The sequence below is a fragment of the Lepus europaeus genome, chromosome 3, assembly GCF_033115175.1.
Source record: "Lepus europaeus isolate LE1 chromosome 3, mLepTim1.pri, whole genome shotgun sequence".
Lineage (NCBI taxonomy): Eukaryota > Metazoa > Chordata > Mammalia > Lagomorpha > Leporidae > Lepus > Lepus europaeus.
In genome coordinates this window covers 126,479,298-126,499,031 of record NC_084829.1, presented here as the reverse complement: position 1 = coordinate 126,499,031, position 19,734 = coordinate 126,479,298, and positions in this window count along the sequence as shown.

Sequence of the window (19,734 nt, the reverse complement as noted above, 5' to 3'; positions counted from 1 at the left end):
CAGCGTAGCCCCGGCTGTAGCGGCCATTTGGGAGTGAACCAATGGAAGGAAGACCTTTCTCTCTGTCTCTCTCTCTCTCACTGTCTATAACTCTGCCTGTCAAATAATAAAAAATTGTTAATTTATTAAACCAAGTTGCAGACATCAATATACCTCACCCCTAGGCACTTCATGAAATATATTGGGAATTGGGAGAATATATGCTTAGCTATTTTTTTACAGTAAAAGTTATATATATAATGAATACTCAAATTTTAAGCGTAACATTCAATGAGTTTGACAACTGCATTTACAGAACATTACAAACACCCTCCCACCCCCAAATTTCCCTAGTCAGTTTTGACAACTGTAACCTCAGAGGTGACCCATGTTCTGATATTTTTCTTTTTCTTTTTTTTTCCACAGGCAGAGTTAGACAGAGAGAGAGAGAGAGAGAGAAAGAGAAAGGTCTTCCTTTTTCCATTGCTTCACCCCCCAAGTGGTCGCTACGACTGATGCATTGCAGCCGGCGTGCTGTGCTGATCTGAAGCCAGGAGCCAGGTGCTTCCTCCTGCTCTCCCATGTGGGTGCAGGACCCAAGGACCTGGGCCATCCTCCACTGCGCTCCTGGGCCACAGCAGAGAGCTGAACTGGAAGAGGAGCAACCGGGACAGAATCCAGCGCCCCAGCCGGGACTAGAACCCTGGGTGCCGGCGCCGCAGAGGGAGGATTAGCCTATTGAGCCGTGGTGTACCACGGCCCTGATATATTCAAGTATAGATTAAGGTGTTTTTTTCTGGAGCTTCACATAAAAATAATACTCTTTTGGGGCCAGTGAAGTGGTGCATTGGTTAAGCCTCTGCCTGTGGTGCCATCACCCTGTACAGGCACCAGTTGAAGTCCCAGCTGCTCTACTTCCAACTAGCTCCCTGTTGATGGCCTGGGAAGGCAGTGGAAGATGGCCCAAGTGCTTGGCCCCTCACCCTAGTTGGGGGCCTGGAGGAAATGCCTGGATCCTCTCTTTGCATCAACTCCAGCTGTTCCAGCCAACTGGGGAGTGAACCAGCAGATGGAAGACCTCTGTTTCTCCTTCTCTATAACTCTGCCTCTCAAATAAACCAAGTGATGAGACATCATGTTGGTTCCCTTCCCAGATGGCCATAACAGTCAGAGCTGAGCCAATCTTAAGCCAGGAACCAAGAGATTCTTCTGGGTCTCCCATGCAGGTGCAGGGGCCCAAGGACTTGGGCCATCTTGTACTGCTTTCCCAGGCCATAGCAGAGAGCTGGATCGGAAGTTGAGCAGCTGGGTCTCAAACCGGCACCCATATGGGATGTTGGCACTGTAGGTGGTGGCTTTACCCTCTACACGTCAGCACTGGCCCCAATGTGATTTGTTTTTTACAATTGATATGCAAATACTGACATGTTATTATTAATTAATTACATAGTTCACATTAAGGGAAAGTCTTTGTATTCTTCAGTTCTATGGAATTTGATAAGTGCATAGTGTCCTAAATACACTATTACAGGATGAAACAGAATGCTTTCATCTCCTTAAAAATCCCCCACATGCCACTTGTTCCTCCTCCCTCCCACAAATCCTTGGCAACTACTGATCTTACTGTCACCAGTTTTTCCTTTTCCAACATGACATATAGCTGGAGTCATGGGACATGTGGTTTTAAAAAATTTGCTTCTTTTATCTAGCTAGCAATATGTGTTTAATTTTCCTTTATGATTTTGTTTCACAGTTTGATACCTCATACATTTTTGTTTTGTGTTTGTTTTTAAAGATATTTTTATTTATTTGAAAGGCAGAGTTACAGAGAGAGGTAGAGACACACAGAGAGAGATATCGTTCGTCTGCTGGTTCAGTCCCCAAATGGCAACAATGACCGGGGTGGGGCAGGGCCAGGCCAAAGGCAGGAGCCAGGAATTTCTGGGTCTCCCATGTGGGTGCAGGAGCCCAAGGGCTTGGGGCATCCTCCACTGCTTTCCCAGGTGCATTAGCAGTGAGGTGGATCAGAAGTGGAGCAGCCAGAACTTGAACCAGTGCCCATATAAGATGCCAGGACTTTAACCCATTGTACCACAGCACTGCCCCAATACCTCGTTCTTTTTTTTTTTTTTTTTTTTGACAAGCAGAGTTAGACATGAGAGAGAGAGAGAGACAGAGAGAAAGGTCTTCCTTTTTCCGTTGCTTCACCCCCTAAGTGGCTGCTACGACCGATGAGTTGCAGCCGTCATGCTGTGCTGATCTGAAGCCAGGAGCCAGGTGCTTCCTCCTGGTCTCCCATGCGGGTGCAGGGCCCAAGCACTTGGGCCATCTTCCACTGCCTTCCTGGGTCACAGCAGAGAGCTGGACTGGAAGACCTCATTCTTTTAATCACTGGGTAAGATTCCATTGCTTGGATGTGCCACAATTTTTATCCTCTAACCTGTAAAAAGATATCTTGGTTGCTTTCAGGTTTGAGTAATTATAAGTGATGCTGATATAAGAATGTGTGAGGCTACATAATGGGCATAAGTTTTCAACTCATTTTAGTAAATATGTAGGATATTAATTGTCAAGTGTATGATAAGAGGATGATTAGTTTTAAAAAACTTCCAAATTGTCTTCCAAAGTGGCTGTCCTACTAGCAATGAAATGTTTTTTCACTCCTTATCTTAAGCAGCATTTTGGGGGTCATTTTTCATATTTAAGGTATTCTAATAGGTGTGTGGTGTTATCTCACATTGTTTTAATTGGTTTTTCTGTAATGATGTATCATGTTGAGCATCTTTGCACACTTACTATTTGGTTTTCTTCTTTTGTGAGGTATCTGTTCCTATATTTTACATATTTTAAAATTGGGCTGCTTGTTTTATTGTTGAGTTTTAAGAGTTCTTCATTTACTTTAGATATAAAATGTTTATCAAGATAGGTAGTTGGTGAATATATTATCCCAGTCAGTGTCTTACCATTTCTTTATTTTAATAATGTCTTTCATGGTTCAGGTCTTTTTTAAATTTTAATGATGTTCAATTTATTAATTTTTCTATGACGGATTATGCTCTTGGAGTTGTTGGTAAGAAGTCATGGCCAAACCCAAGGACAGCTGGTGTTCAATATTATATTATAAAAGTTTGTATAGTTTTGAGTTTTATTAGGTCTGTGATCTATTTAGAGTTAAACTGTCATGAAGGGTGTAATCTATACCTAAATTTACTTAATTATCTGAATATCCAGTTGTTTCAAACCCGTTGTTTTTTTATTTTGTTTTTAAAGATTTATTTATTTATTTGATATTCCAAGTTACACAGAGAGAGAAAGAGAGGCAGAGAGAGAGAGAGAGAGGTCTTTCATCTGCTGGTTCACTTCCCAATTGGCTGCAATGGCCAGAGCTGCACCGATCTGAAGCCAGGAGCCAGGAGCTTCTTCTTGGTCTCCCAAACAGGTGCAGGGGCCCAAGGACTTGGGCCATCTTGTACTGCTTTCCCAGGCCATAGCAGAGAGCTGGATTGGAAGTGGAGCAGCTAGGACTTGAACTGGCACCCATATGGGATGTCAGCACTGCAGGGGGCAGCACTGCCACAGAGCCAGCCTCCCCCCCCCCCCAAATCCCTTTGTTAAAAAGATTTTCCTCCCCTAATGCCTTTGCTCCTTTTCAGAAATCAGTTGACTACTTTGAGTGGGTCTATTTCTAGGCTCACTATTCTGTTCAATGGAACTTTTATCTAAACTTCAATCAATACTACACTGTCTTGATTCACATCAAGTTATAAATACATTACTTAGTAGTTTGCTCATTTACTCTGTAATTTCTATACCTGATTTATCTGATGAAATTGAGAAGAGCATGTCTATCTGATTTATCATTATTTTCTCACTTCTTTTAGCACAGTGTTTTGCAGGCAATAGGTCCAAGGAAGTGTTGTATAAAGCAAGCATCCTTCACTGTACATCACAAACATTTGTGGAATTTTAAACAAATATGTAGGTACTGCTGAAACTTACAGAGGAGGCGCTCCTGTGTTTATATTTTTAGAAGCTCAGTGGACATTTCTGATCCTTTGCCAAGATCAGAGCCATGAAAATAGCAGCAGTTTAATTTCAGTTTAGACAAATCAGTTCACTTCTTTGAGTCACCATTATCTTCTCTGAAGAATGGATACTTTGCCCACCACTGTAAAATTTAGACTAGTTAATATATGATAGTGCTTTGCATTGTTTCTAGCTCCAGGTAAGCATTTAATAGGTGTCAATTTCTTTTGCTATCCTTTAAAATATAATTATCTGATAAATGCTTCTTAGGCTGAAATATTGAGTCACATAGTTAGGCACTGCACATTTCCCACCTACGTTATCTCTTCTTTCATTAGGATATTTTCCAAATGTTTCCTGAGTCCATGTCTTATTGTTCTCTCATTCTGCTGGTCCCATTAGCATGGACTTATTGCTCCATTATCAAATTGATCTGCAGTATTTTCTCCCCTTGCTTTTCATAGTCCCATCTGCTTTCTCCAAATGTAGCTCTATGTCTACAACATCTTCTGTGACATCAACACCTAATATGTAAGTGTTGACCCAAGTATTTGTTTTGTGAACAGAATTAACCAGACATCAATATGTGTTTGTCTCCTACTAAGCACCTAGTTTTGTGCCACATATTGGGGACAATTTTAGACTTTACCCTTAAGGAGTTTATAGGGATGGCCAGATACTAATAAGGTGTTCCAACATGCACTTTAATAGATTAAGTTTTGATATTAGATTAATGGAGTTTATGGCAGTGTTATTTATGTGTCTGTAAATAACCTGGGAGTCTTTTTAAAGTTACTAAATAGGTTGATGGTGGGGTCTTGTCACCAACTAACGCCCTGAAAGCTCGTAAGTTTTTATTGTCTCATTTCTTTTTTTTTTTTTTTTTTTTTTTTTTGACAGGCAGAGTGGATAGTGAGAGAGAGAGACAGAGAGAAAGGTCTTCCTTTTGCCGTTGGTTCACCCTCCAATGGCTGCCGCGGCCGGTGCACCACGCCAATCCGAAGCCAGGAGCCAGGTGCTTCTCCTGGTCTCCCATGCGGGTGCAGGGCCCAAGCACTTGGGCCATCCTCCACTGCCTTCCCAGGCCATAGCAGAGAGCTGGCCTGGAAGAGGGGCAACCGGGATAGAATCTGGTGCCCCGACAGGGACTAGAACCCAGTGTGCCGGCGCTGCAAGGCGGAGGATTAGTCTGTTGAGCCACGACGCCGGCTATTGTCTCATTTCTATTTCAAGTCCCCATAAGTACCTACTCTTCTCCAAAGTTGTCTTTCAGGTTTTTCAGTCACATTCCAGGGAGAGATGCAATCACTACTGATCTAGGTCCATAACACAGAACCCGTGTTGGAGTATGTTTCTGAGCTGCGTCTGCATGGACTTGCACCTATCCCTACATTTGATAACAACTTCTTTTAACATATTAGTGTCCCCCTAAAATAAAAGATATCTGTATACTCTTTTCCTGGAGTCATGACTTTGGAAATTATTACTCATGATCTCCTATTTGCTAGAAATAAGTTACTTAGGATGCCAACCCCTCTGATCCCTTGGTTAGAACTTGCCAAGAGTTGGGCCAGCAATGTTGGGTAGGCAACAGAGATCCTGTGTCTACCAAGATCCTTGGTAGTGCTCAGGCTGCTTGACTGTGGACCAGAACCTACCAAAGATCTTCATATGGTTGGCCAGGCTGGCATTTGAATACAAGCTCTGTCCTTCATCAGTGTGTCTTCTCAGGCAAATTCCTAGTCCTGAGATGCTCCACCATATTAGAGAAAACAAATCTCCCCATCACAAGATTTTAGCTACTATCAATTTAAATAACCCATATAGATAAATTGCTATAGAGTTTATACATGGTGACTATAAATGTGAGCTACTCTCCTCACTTGCTTGTCATTGATAGCTGCTTTAAATTCTTAAAACCTATTTAGATAAAAAGCATTAGCTTTAGAATGAAAAGATTTTGATTCAAAGCTATATGACTTATCAATTATGTAAACTGTGGCAAGTGAAATCACTCTTCAGAATTTCTATTTTGTCTTTCAAAAATGAGGTTATTAAAATCTTAATACAGAATAAAACAAGGATTACATGAGCCAATGTGTAAAATTACTTTGCAAATTACATGTGGTAGATAATCTATTTGGCATATATGTTGATAGCTAAAAATAATCTTTTAATTTTAATTAACATTTTTAATTTAATTTTAATTTTCTTTTTAATTTCATGGCAACATGGACTGAGACAAACAAAAAGAACTGAGCAATTCTCTAGTGATTTGATTCAATGGGAAAGCCAAGGTGGTTTCTGGCAAAATGTTTTCCTCAACCGTATATATGTTTTGGTTTGAAATATCTACATGACTTCTTCCATCTTCTACTTTGTGGTGTAAACACAGCCTCAAGACGCAATGAAAGCATTAGACAACTCCAGCCTAATGTAAGGTGACAACTTGTTAATTAACTCCAATATTGGAAACACCATGTCTACAGGCCAAATTTCATTGACAACAAAAACATTGAGTGTTCTTCTAATCTTGTTTCACAGTGCTGAAGTATTTTTAAATTGTAGAATAAAATGAATGCTCTCTTAAACTTTTTATTTTAATTAACTATCAGTTAATTTATCAAAATATAAAAAATTTGCATATTAGGAATGTAGGAAATAATTAGTCATCTATTATCTTAAGGGAATGTAATTGGAACTCAAATATAACAAAAATTTGTTTTTAAAAATACTAAATTTGTGTTAGTTTTGGTGAAACATAATGTTTTCAAACTATTTTGGTTAAAAACTCATGTATTTAAACTGTGTAAGAAAACCATACTTAAGATATTTTGTATCTTAATACAGGTTTCTGAGCTATTCTACAATATTTAGAACTTCACAGTCAATTTACATGTAGGTGCTGCTCTTGACTGACATTTGGAGATCTCTTCGAATAATTGCCTTAACATACTTTATTCTGTCTCTGCTGTGCTTTTTCCCAGAGCAGGTGCTGCTAATCTGAATACTTTGGAAGGGGAAACTGTCCTTATCCATTACATGCAGTTAAAAATGGGATCTGGGAAGTTTGTCATTCAAGGGGAGCCTGTCTCCACCCTAGTCTTTGTCTTGATTACGTGGTTCTCTTCCCAGCAGCTCCCTCCTCCACTGGTCTGCTGCACACTGCACAGATGTTTCTCCTATTGCTGCTACATGGTGATTTTTCAAGCAGCTTCATAGACAGATATTTCCAGATGTGTTCCTCCATTTCTCTGGATAGACCTTTTCTCCTTACAAAGAGCAGATCACACTGCTGTTTAGGCTTTTGATCTATTGACTTTAGAAAAAACAAACAGCACTCCATTGATGTTGTGTTTTAGGGGGCTTTGGCAATAGCACTCAAAATAAGTGTCCTCTTCATCCTTTGAAACAATACTGGCAGATGTTTTCTCCACCCAAATGTCTATTCTCACCCCAGCTCTGCTTCCAGGGGGAAAATGGATTAATGTTGTTTGGTTTCTGTTTTTCATTTATATTTGCTTTTAGGCTATCTTTACCTGCACTTTGAAGTTCACACAAAAATTTAGTTCTTCCCAAATTAAGATTTAATTAATATCTTTTGTTAGCAATAAGGCAAATAGTAACTTCAGATAATGTATACTTGACAAAGAACAAATTTCAATTGTAATAACAATTCTTATTCAACAAGTTTATTAGAAGGAAAATTATGAGCCTAAATTATTTTAATGCTTGATTATTTTTTGTCCATTCATCCACCCATCTATCCATTCACTGTTCATTCATGCATGATTCTTCAGTATCTGACAATTGAAGATACACCAGGTAGCTGACATCAGAGATACAGAAAGAGAAGAGAATTCTGACTTCAGGAAGCTCATAACTTAGTTCTATAGGTAAGTATGAGATGTGCAGCATAATATATTTCATATCAGTGTATATAGAGTTTAGAAAGGATGAAAGGATGGAGCACCTGGAAGAGACACAGATATTTCAAGCAACTTCGACAAAATTTATGAGATATTATTATTGGTGATTCAGAATGGCTCTTTTGTGTCATATTAACAACAGATATTTTTAAAAACTATAGTAACCCGGGTTTTTTTTTGTTTACTTATTAATTTTTATTTATTAGAAAGATGAGAGAGAGAAATCTCCCATTTGCTGGTTCATTCCTCAAATGCTCACAAGAGCTAGGACTGGGCCAGGCTGCAGCCAGGAGCCAGGAATTCCATCCAGGTACCCACCTGGGCAGCATCGACCCAAGTACTTCTACCATCATCTGCTGCCTCCCAGGGTGCACAGTAGCAGGAAGCTGATTGGAAAAGGAGGCATTACTCTAATTTAGGTATTCTGATATAGGATATGAGTGTCTCAAACGTTGGTTTAACTTTTTGTACCATAATACCTACCCCCAAGGGCATAATTTCGTTAACATTTTGGACCATTAAGAAATATGTGTGATTATAGCTTACAGAGAAATTGAAAATAAAATAGAGTACATCCATTGAAATTCTTATTCTAAATATTCAACAAGTAGAAACAGTGATTTCTGGTTCTAAATTCATTGCCCTCTATCAGGTAGCAGAGTAAATAGAGCAACTAATACAGAGTAAAATCTTATTGGGGAAATGACCTTCCACTTCATTAAGAAAGTTGTATGTGCTTTTTAAATTCTGCATTTGAGATATTTTTAAAAGTATAGCTCTGGCAATAGAATGCAGGCAGATCACTCCTTTCATGAAGAAAAACAGTATATTTGTTAATAGGAAAATGAGAAGATTTAATTACTTTTAAAACATGGGTTTATTGAGTTATTGAATTTTAAACTATTTACTTATGTACTTATTTGAGAAACAAAGAGAAAAACAGTAAGAAAGAGTGTGTATTCACTGGCTCACTCCCCAAATGCCCACAATGGGAGCTAGGAACTCAACCCAATCTCCCATGTAGGTGGCAGGAACCCAACAATCATGTTAGCCATCACTGCTTCCTCCCAGGGTCTGCACTGGCAGGATGCTGGTGTCAGGATCCAGAGATGGGCAACAGTTCTGGGTACTCTGATGTGGCTGGATGCATTGTAACTGCTAGTAATTATAGCAGGGGAAATCTTCAACTGAGTTTGATGCTTTAATTTGCTCTGCAAATGAATTTAGAAGTAGAAGCTCATATGAGACTGGATGCAGGCAATTCATGAGAGGCCCAAGAATGAAAATTTGGTAGTTGAAAAGTCTGCAAATTATGACAGCCACCTCTAAGTCTACTTCCACCCCAAATCTCAAACAGTGAGCCAGGGTTCAGACAAAACTTTGGAACATTCAGTAAAGATGCTGACCTTGGATTAAGTTTTCATCAAAATTTAACATTTGAGTACTATTTAGAACATAGGCCAAGCTGCTGTAACAAAAGCATACTGATAGCATCAGGCTAAATACTGAATTAATTTCTCTCACACATAAAAGAGCAAACATAGATAGGTAACTGAGTTAGAGAATGAGATATGTCATCTTCCATAAATAGGTTTTTCAATTGCAACAAACATACTACTCTGGTATGTTGATATGCATAGGTAGGAGAAGGAGGTACATAGAAAATCTCTGAACCTTTCTCTTAAATTTGCTGCCAACCTAAAACTGCTATAAAAGAATAAAATCTTTAAAAAAATTAGGCATCTTGTATGCTTATGTTTGTTTCAGTTGGATGAGTATTAAGTCAAGAAGGAAAGAGAGATTCCATTGAGTGCCTTCTGCTATTTGACTGTTTTTGTTGTTCATTGTTTTTTCCCTTCACTGGGGAAGGATTATCTTTCCCTGAACAACTGAAGTCAGGTAATTTGCATTGGTCAAGAAAGAATGAGTTGTGATTGTCACTTCCTGACTGAAGCCTGAAGAGGCTGTTCCTCCTGTACTGTCTTCTCTCCTCTGGCACTGTTTCTGGGCATGTCCAAGAGTTACTTCTTCAACCTGAGTTCCTGAATGAGGACAATGACAATGCAAGCTGCAGTGCATGGCAATGTGAACATGCAATGAACCTTGGTCTTGTAAACCACTGAGACTGTGGTTGCTATTACTTGGTTTGCCCTGACTGACATAGCAGTCAGCAAAGACAGGCCGTCTATCCAGATCCTCAAGGAGGGGACAAAATGGTAGACAGAGATGTGATTTAGTCGGAGAACTCCTCCCTGCCCCTCTTCCCTGCCTTAGTTTAATCAATGGAAAACTCTTTCAGTCTATTCTGGCTTTTCTCCAGTCAGAATTCCATTTGGCTAAAAAACGAGATTTGAATGACCCAATCTTTAATTCCCAAACCCATCCCCTTAAACATTCATATTAAACTTCACGTGTTTAATATCTAAAATAATCCCTTTTAGTAAAAAAATCTATATCCTGCCTCCTATCTTTGTTCATGCTTTTTCTTCCACCTGAAATTTTTTTATTTCCTTGATTTCCACTCTCCACTTTCTTTTTTTATGATTTATTTTTATTTATTTGAAAGGCAGAGTTACAGAGAGGGAGAGAGAGACAGAGAGGGAGAGGGAGAGAGACAGAGAGAGAGAGAGACACACACAGAGAGAGAGAGAGATCCTCTATCCACTGGTTCACTCCCCAAATGGCTGCAATGGCTGAAGCTGGGCCAGGCCAAAGCCAGGAGCCAGGTAATTCTTCCAGGTCTCTCACATGGGTGCAGAGGCCCAAGTAAATGGTCCATCTTCTGCTGCTTTTCCCAGGCCATTAGTAGGGAGGTGGATTGAAAGTAGAGCAGCTGGCACATGAACTAGTGTCTATGTAGGATACCAGCAATACAAGTGGTAGCTCACAATGTTGACCCCTTCACTATCCATTTTCAACCAATAGAACCTATATCCATTCCCTTCCAAGTCTAGTTCAAATGCTATTCCCATCACAGAAATTCCACAAACCTTATCAATGACACTTAATACCTTACTTCCTAAACTCAATTTCATTTAGTCCTTTTGTTTTGCTGAGATTGCTTCAAATAAAAGCCTGAGGCCTATGCAAAGAATAACTCTTCTATTGAAAGCAAAGGGGAAGGAAAGTTGCCTGAGATGGTAGAGGCTAGGATGCGAATCTAAGGTAATAAATTACTAAGCTGCCTGTTGCCTTGTGGATACAGAAAGTTACCAGGTTGCTCAGTATACAAGGCATCTCCAGAAAGTCCTTACAGAAACCATAGCTTTTAACAGGGAGAAGGGAGAGTGATTTAGTTTTTTGGCTATTCCCCTATCCCTCTCCTGTCTCTCATTAGTAATTTGTTTCATCAAAAGCTGACTACCCTACATTTGCAAATTATGTCACCTTGCCCCTTTGGGTGTTGTGAATGGGCATTGCATTTCCTATGGTGTATCTTTTCAGCACAGTCCCATTAATATGCACTATTCATAGTAGTATATACTATACTAAGATTTCTATCTTTGCATTTTATTACACATATGTTATCTGTATTTAGGATAGATAGCATCTATAATGCAATAAACATTACTTGAAGGTACTTCAAAATTTTTGAAAAATACAGTTAAAGAAAGTTTATTTTGATATAAAAATGATGAAATCCATTTCACATTTTCCAAGAACCTTTGATGAAACTTGTGTGCATGTATTTTAAAAGTGTCTTGCACCGTAATTAGCTTATCTTTGAATTCTGTTTTGCATACACTTTTTGAAATACCTTATTTATATGATGTATAGTAAAATGCTGTATATTCACTTTGGAGTTTTGACGTTGTCTGTTGTCTTTTTTTTTTTTCTGTATGAATAGCCTTTGTTGGTTACCACGCAAAAAATGGAGCAGAGCAGGGGATTTGACAGCTCCTGCTCCTGGGGAGGCATCCGCTGACTTGCTTACTGCCCTCTGAAAGCTATTTGCTGTTCTGAAGTAGCCTATCCTGATCGACTGAGGCTGTTTTCCTTGTTGGTTATTTCTGCAAGAATTTTTATAATGTTGCCATTATTCATTCCTGGTACATTTTTACAAATAAAGCCATTTGGGCCCAGAGGGAGTTTGTGTGTGTGGATGGGGGGGGGGTAATTTAAATTTAAAATCTCATGCTTTCTTCTTTTTATTTTACTTATTTGACAGGTACAGTTAGACAGTGTGAGAGAGAGACAGAGAATGAGAGAGACAGAGAGAAAGGTCTTCTTTCCATTTGTTCACTCCCCAAATGGCCTCTATGGCTGGCACTGTGTCGATCCGAAGCCAGGAGCCAGGTGCTTCCTCCTGGTCTCCCATGCGGGTGCAGGCGCCCAATCACCTGGGCCATCCTCCACTGCCTTCCAGGGCCACAGCAGAGAGCTGGATTGGTAGAGGAACAACCAGGACTAGAACCTGGCGCCCATATGGGATGCCGGTGCCTCAGGCGGAGAATTAGGCAAGTGAGCCGCGGCACCGGCCCCAACCCTTTCTTGATTGTATTTTCCAAATGCAATCAGGTATGTGTCACTACAATAAAAATTTAGAATAGATTTCAGTAACCTAAAAAGTTTTCTGAGACATTTGCTAAGCACAGTTTTAAAGTCTACATATTTTGTCTTGATCCTCAGATTCTCTTTGCAATCTTGTATGTTTGAGTATAAATCAATCAGTTATGAGTCCTCCTGGTATACCTTATATTTTTTATTTAAAATAATGCATCCTGGGGCTGGCATTGTGGCGTAGCAAGTAAAGCTGTCACCTGCAATGTAGGCATCCCAAATGGGCACCGCTTTGAGTCCCAGCTGCTCCACTTCTGGTCCAGCTCCCTGCTAATGTGCCCGGGAAAGTAGCGGAGAATGACCCAAGTGCTTGGGCCCCTGCACCCATGTGGAAGAACCAGATGAAGCTCCTGGCTCCTGACTTCAAACCATCTCAGCTCTGGCCATGGCGGTCAATTGGGGAATGAATGAATGAACCAGCAGATGTGAGATAGATCTCTCTCTCTCTCTCTCTCTCTCTCTCTCTCTCTTTCTCTCTCTCCCTCTCTCTGTAACCTCTGTAATTCTGCTTTTCAAATACAGAAATAAATCTTTAAAAATAACAATAACATAAAATAGTAGGTCTTGCTATAAACCAGAGAGCTATTTCACATTTTATTTTTGACAGATTTGTCTTTGTCACTGTTAAGAACAGAGTTCATAATATTGTCTTTTCCAAATAACAAGGGAAACTTAAAACCCATTAATCGCATTATTGTGTGTTCCTGTCTTCTCTAGACCAACATTGTCTTTCTTTGACATTTCAAAGTACACTGGAAAGCTGAGATGTAGTCTGCAGATTTTTTTTTCCCCTTCCAAATAACTTAGGGAAAGGGGGCAATAGATGTGGGAAGAAGTAAAACGTTCGTGTTTACAGTGAATTTTATCTTAGTCAATTTTTGACCAAAGACGATTTGATGAGAGATATAGCCCTTTGGGGTTTCCATTGTTCTTCTTAAAAGGAGTTGTCATTAGAAGGCTTTATAAACTGCTAGAGCAAGAACTAATTACAATAAATAGTAATTAAACTAATATTGGTAAGCAACTGTAATTCTTCAGCTACTCCTCCTTAATAACAGTGTACTGTTCATTTTAAAATCCTGTATTTAAGCCTTTTTATCTTCAATTAATGAAATTTTTAATTTTAGACATTAGCAACCCTTAAAATGTTCCAAATCAATTTATGCTAGTGACTGTGTCTCTAGGGTCTTTGTCCATCTGGTCTCAAGAAATATACATAGACAAACCACATTTTCAAATTTGCAGGACTGTCTGATGTCCTGCAATGTGTAGGGAGATCACACACAATAGAGAATTATCTTCCATCCAGTGTGGCTTTTGAACATTCTATAGGACAATAATAAGTGAAAAATTGAAATGTTAATATCAGAGTGAGAGAGCTAACTGTATACTAAGTTTTCTAAGAGTCCATGAGATTTAAGTTGAAATATGATTATTATTAAAAAAATAATCATTTTTGGAAAAAGTCATACCACCAACAGCAATGCAGCTTTGACACTGACATGCCAATACAATGTACCCCTTAGAAGTCTCTTTTAATTCTTGTAGTCATGGCAATCCTAGCACTTACAAACACACAATTACTAAAGGTTGTGGGTTTTTTTTTGTTTTTGTTTTTTTTGTTTCATGACAAATACAAAGAAAAATGCTGACAAGATTGAGTTGAACATAAAAATTGTGTTTTATAATTCTGCCCACATATGAAAAGTTAGAATGTCCCATGACAATGTATTATTTTTTGAATAATGAAGCAAGTCATTAAAGCCAAATGAACATTTTATAGAAAGAAGAGTAATAAGTTAACAAAGGTATATAATACTCTTTTGCTCCAATTTATTTCATAGGATGTAATATAGTCTTATTTGTTTAATATTTCCTCCTTTTTCTTATTGTAATTTTAAATGTTTGGTTTATTAATGCTTTTCCTCTCTTACTTTTTTATTTTAATGTCATCAATTTCATTTCCTTTATATCCTTCATAGACTGACGTCTGATCTGCCTAGTTCTACTAAACACCTTTCCATTACAAGTAAGTGAAGCAGCTGGTGATCTCATTATGTCTTTTAATCTTGTGATCCCTGATCATTTCATATTCAAAAACATTTCTTTGCTAATATTTTTGTTTTGTTTCTCTCATGTTAAAATTCCACATTACATTTTCCTGAAAATATATATTTAAATAAGTTACATTATTCATGAATTATTTTTCACAGAAATAAAGGAGACATTATTTTTTCTTTTAAGATTTATTTATTGAAAGAGACTCAGAGAGAGTGACACACACACACACACACACATAGATACACACATATACACACAGATCTTCTGTCTTCTGGTTTACTCCTCAGATGTCTGCAACAACCAAGGCTGTGCCAGGTCTCAGCCAAGAGCCAGGAACTTCACCTGGGTCTCCCATGTGCATAGCAGGGGCCAAGTACTCAGGCCATCTTCCATTAATTTCCCAGGCCATTAGCAGGGAGCTGGGTGGAACAACTGGGACATAAACTGGTAGACAAATGGGATGCCAGTGTGGCAGGCAGCAGCTTTGTCCTCTATGCCACAATGCCAGCCCCAAATATTTGCTTTTTTAAACTTTTATTTAATAAATATAAATTTCCAAAGTACAACTTGTGGATTATAGCGGCTTTTCCCCCCCATAACCTCCCTCCCACCCGCAACCATCCCATCTGCCGCTCCCACCCCATTCACATCAAGATTCATTTTCAATTATCTTTATATACAGAAGATCAATTTAGTATACACTAAGTAAAGATTTCAACAGTTTACACCTATACAGAAACACAAAGTATAAAGTATGAGTACTAGTTATATCATTAATTCACATAGTACAACACATTAAGGACAGAGATCCTACATGGGGAGTAAGTGCACAGTGACTCCTGTTGTTGATTTAACAATTGACACTCATTTATGATGTCAATGATCACTCAAGGCTCTTGCCATGAGGTGCCAAGGCTATGGAAGCCTCTTGAGTTCACCAACTCCGATCTTATTTACACAAGGCCATAGTCAAAGTGGAAGTTCTGTCCTCCCTTGAGAGAAAGGTACTTCCTTCTTTGATGGCCCGTTCTTTCCACTGGGATCTCACTCACAGAGATCTTTCATGTAGGGGGAATTGAGCTTGATAAGTTTGAGGGCAGCTGCTCTAAGGCCTCCAATGGAGAAATCACATTGTACCATACAATCTGTAGCCCAACTAAGATTCCTTCCTTTCATCTCCTCTTCTTCCTCTCTTTTTCCTCCTTTATTTGATATTTGATATGTGATACAATTTTCCTGTGTGTTAAATTCTACCATAGGTGATACAATTGCAACAGAAATGAATAATGCATATTCCTGGCAACAAAGAATTTTAAATGTAGCAGGAATGGTGTTTCTAAATGCTCAAATACTTAAAACCCTGAATAAAATTTTGGCTATTGTGAATAATGAAGATATGAACATTTATTTATAATTTTTTAATAAAAAAGTTTTCAATTTTCATGAGTATATACCTAGGAGAAGAATTGCTGGTACACATGGTAATTCTACACTTAGCTTTTTGAAGAAATGCCGAACTATTTTCTATGGTAGCTAAAGCATTTTATATTTCTCCTAGCAGTGTATGAGGGTTGTATTTATTTTATTTTATTTTGTTTTATTTTCAAATTATAGTCATCGTAGTTGATGTGAAGTAGTTTTCATTATAGTTTTGATTCATGTAGTTCTAATGACTAATGATGTTGAGCATCTTTTCATGTACTTTTTGATCATTTGTATATCTTCTTTGGAAAAATTGTGTATCTAATGTTTTTGCCCAAGTTAGTTCAGTTATTTATTTGACTTTTTATTGTGGAGTCAATAATTCTTTATGTATTTTTAAACATCAGAATTTAAACATTGTAGTATTGAGTCTAACATCCTTGACATATCCTTGACAATAGATCATTATCATATACATGATTGGCAACAATATTCTTCTAATTTGTAGACTGTTTTTTCTCTCTAGTATCCTTCAACACACAAAATTTTTAATTTTAATGAAGGCTATTATGTTTAATTTCAGTTGCCAACTTGCCTTGAATAAGGGATACCTATATAGCTGGCAAAGCATTATTTCTGGGTGTTTCTGTGTTGCAGTCCATTTTCTGTTGTTCTAAGAGATTTCCTAATACCAGGTGAGTTACCAAGGAAGGAAGCTGATGTGGCTTCCAGTTCTGGCACTGGGAAATCCAGTATCAGGTTGATGTATCTCTGGTTAAGACCTCATCCTGCTTCAACACTTGCAAGGAAGTGGAAGACTGTTGTGTGAGCTGGTGTTCCTAGTAAGAAAGCTTCACCTTTCATAAGGACAGGCATCACCCAACTGAGTGAAGACCTGGATAGCACAATGAGGCAGAGGAAAGGCACAGTTGTTCTCTCGCCTTCCTGGAGGGCACCTTCTCCTGCCCTGGGAAATCAGGACTTTATAATCTTTGTCCTTTGGACTCTGGGACTTGTGCTAGTGATCTCCTGTGTTCTTATCTCTGTGTTCAGACTGAAGCATACCATAGACTTCCCGAGTTTTAAAGCTTTTGGACTTGAACTCAGCCATGCTGCTGGCTTCCTTGGTTATCCAGCTTGCAGATAGCCTATCTAGGGACTTCTTTGCCATCATAATTGTGTGAGCTCACAAAGATTTATACCTTTTTTTTCTTTTTCTAAATGGCTTATAGTTTTAGCTCTTACATTTAGGTCTTTAATCTGTTCTGGGTTAACTTTTGCATATGATAAGAGGCAGGCTTCTTTTCCATTGAGACATGCAATAGTCACAGCACCATGTGTTGAAAGGATTATTCTTTTTCATAGAATATTCCTGCTATCATTATTGAAAATCACTTGGCCATAGACACAACTTCAATCCTTTGATCTATTGTCTAGCCTTATGCCTGAACCACATTTTCTTGATTGCTGTGGTTTTATGGTAGTTTTTGTTATGAGTTGTGCATCCTTCAACTTTGTTCCTGTTTTTCAAGATTAGCTTGTCTATTCTGGGATCCTTGCATTTTCATATGAATTTTGGCATCAACTTATCCTTCTTTGTAAAAAAAAGAAATGAATAAACAACTGGAATGTTGAAAACAATTGCTGTGAATCTGAAATCAACTTGGGAAGTATTATGATTATGACAATATTAAGTCGTCCAATATAAGAACACAAATTGTATTTTCATTTATTTATGTCTTCTTTAATTTTTTTCAACAGTGTTTCACAGGTTTCATTGTGCAAAAAGTAAATATTTTGTTAAATTTCTTCCAAAGTATTTTGTTCTTTTGATTTTGTAAAAGAAATCGTGTTTCATTTTTTAAAAATATTTATTTATTTATTTATTTATTTGAAAGTCAGAGTTCCAGAGAGAGAGAGGGAGAGACACACACAGAGAGATTTTCTATCTGCTAGTTCACTCTCAATTGGCCACAATAGCCAGGGCTGGGCCATGCTGAAGCTAGGAGTTAAGAGTTTCTTCCAAGTCTCCCACGTGGGACACAGGGTCCCAAACACTTAGGCCATCTACTGCTTTCCCAGGCAATTAGCAAGGAACTGGATTGGAAGTGGACCACCCAGGACATAAAACAGCATCCATGTGAGATGCAACATTTCAGGCAGCAGTTTTATTTGATTGCCAAACACCAGCCTCTTAAATTATTAACTTTACTCTTGGAATGTTTGTTGTTTGTGTATAGACACAAACTAACAGAATAAAGAATTGTCATGTTTTGATCTTATGCACACAATCTTGCTGAATAGTTACTAACAATTTAGTGTATATGTGTGGGTTCTTCAAGATTTTCTATACATAAGGTCGTAAAATTAGTTTTGCTTTTTTCTTTCCAATGGAGATGCCTTTATTTGCTTTTATTGACTAAATATCCTTGCTAGACTCTCTTGTTCAGTGTTGAGTAGAAGTGAGAAGAGGGTACATCCTTGTCAGTGTTTCATAGGAAAATTTTCAGTCTTGTGCCATGAGTATGATATAAACTATAAAATTTCCATGGATACCTTTTATCAGATTGAGGAAGCTCCATTTAATTTGTTGTTTGTGCACAAACAAGACTAGTGTCTGCTAATACTAAGTGATAGAATCAAAAAGGGAGAGAAGGATCCAACATGGGAAGTGGGAGACACAGCAGACTCATAGAATGGCAGATGTCCTAAATAGTACTCTGGCCTCAGAATCAGCCCTTAAGGCATTCAGATCTGGCTGAAGAGCCCATGAGAGTATTTTAGGCATGGAAAGCCAAGACACTCTGGATAAAAACAAAACAAAACAAAACAAAAGAAACTCTGCGAGTGGGATCCCAGTGGAAAGAATGGAGCCATCAAAGTAGGAGGTACCTTTCTCTGAAGGGAGGAGAGAACTTCCACTTTGACTATGACTCTATCAGAATAAGATCAAAGTCAGCGAACCCTAAAGGCTTCCAAAGCCTTGGCAACTCATGACTAGAGCCTAGGGAGATTACTGACACCATAAACAAGAGTATTAAATTGTTAACATCAAGAGTCACTGTGTACTTACGTCCCATGTGAGATCTGTCCTTAATGGGTTGTCCAATGTGAAGTAATGCTATAACTAGGACTGAAACAATATTTTTACACTTTGTGTTTCTGTGTGGTTGCAAACTGATGAAATCTTTACTTAGTATATACTGAATCGATCTCCTGTATATAAAGATAATTGAAAATGAAAAATTAAAAAAAAAACATGGTGTTAAATTGGGAATTACATAGAAAATTAATCCATTTTTTAAAAAAATCATGTAGGATCTCTGTCATTAATGTGCTGTACACTGTGATTTAATGCTATAACTAGTATTCCAACAGTATTTTTCACTTTGTGTTGCTATGTGAGGGCAAATCTGTTGAAATCTTTACTTTATATATACTCAACTGATTTTCTGTATATAAAGAGAATTGAAAATGAATCTTGATGTGAATGGAAGGGGAGAGGGAGCGGGAAAGGGGAGGGTTGCGAGTGGGAGGGAATTTAATGGGGGGGGGAAGCCATTGTAATCCATAAGCTGTACTTTGGAAATTTATATTCATTAAATAAAAGCTTTAAAAAAAAGAAAAAAAAGAAAATGCACTATCTATGGCAAAAAAAAAAATTTGTTGCTTGTGGAAAGTTCTTATCATTAAAGAGTGTTAGACTTGCCAAATGATTTTTATGCATCTATTGAGATAATCATGTGTTTTCTTTCTT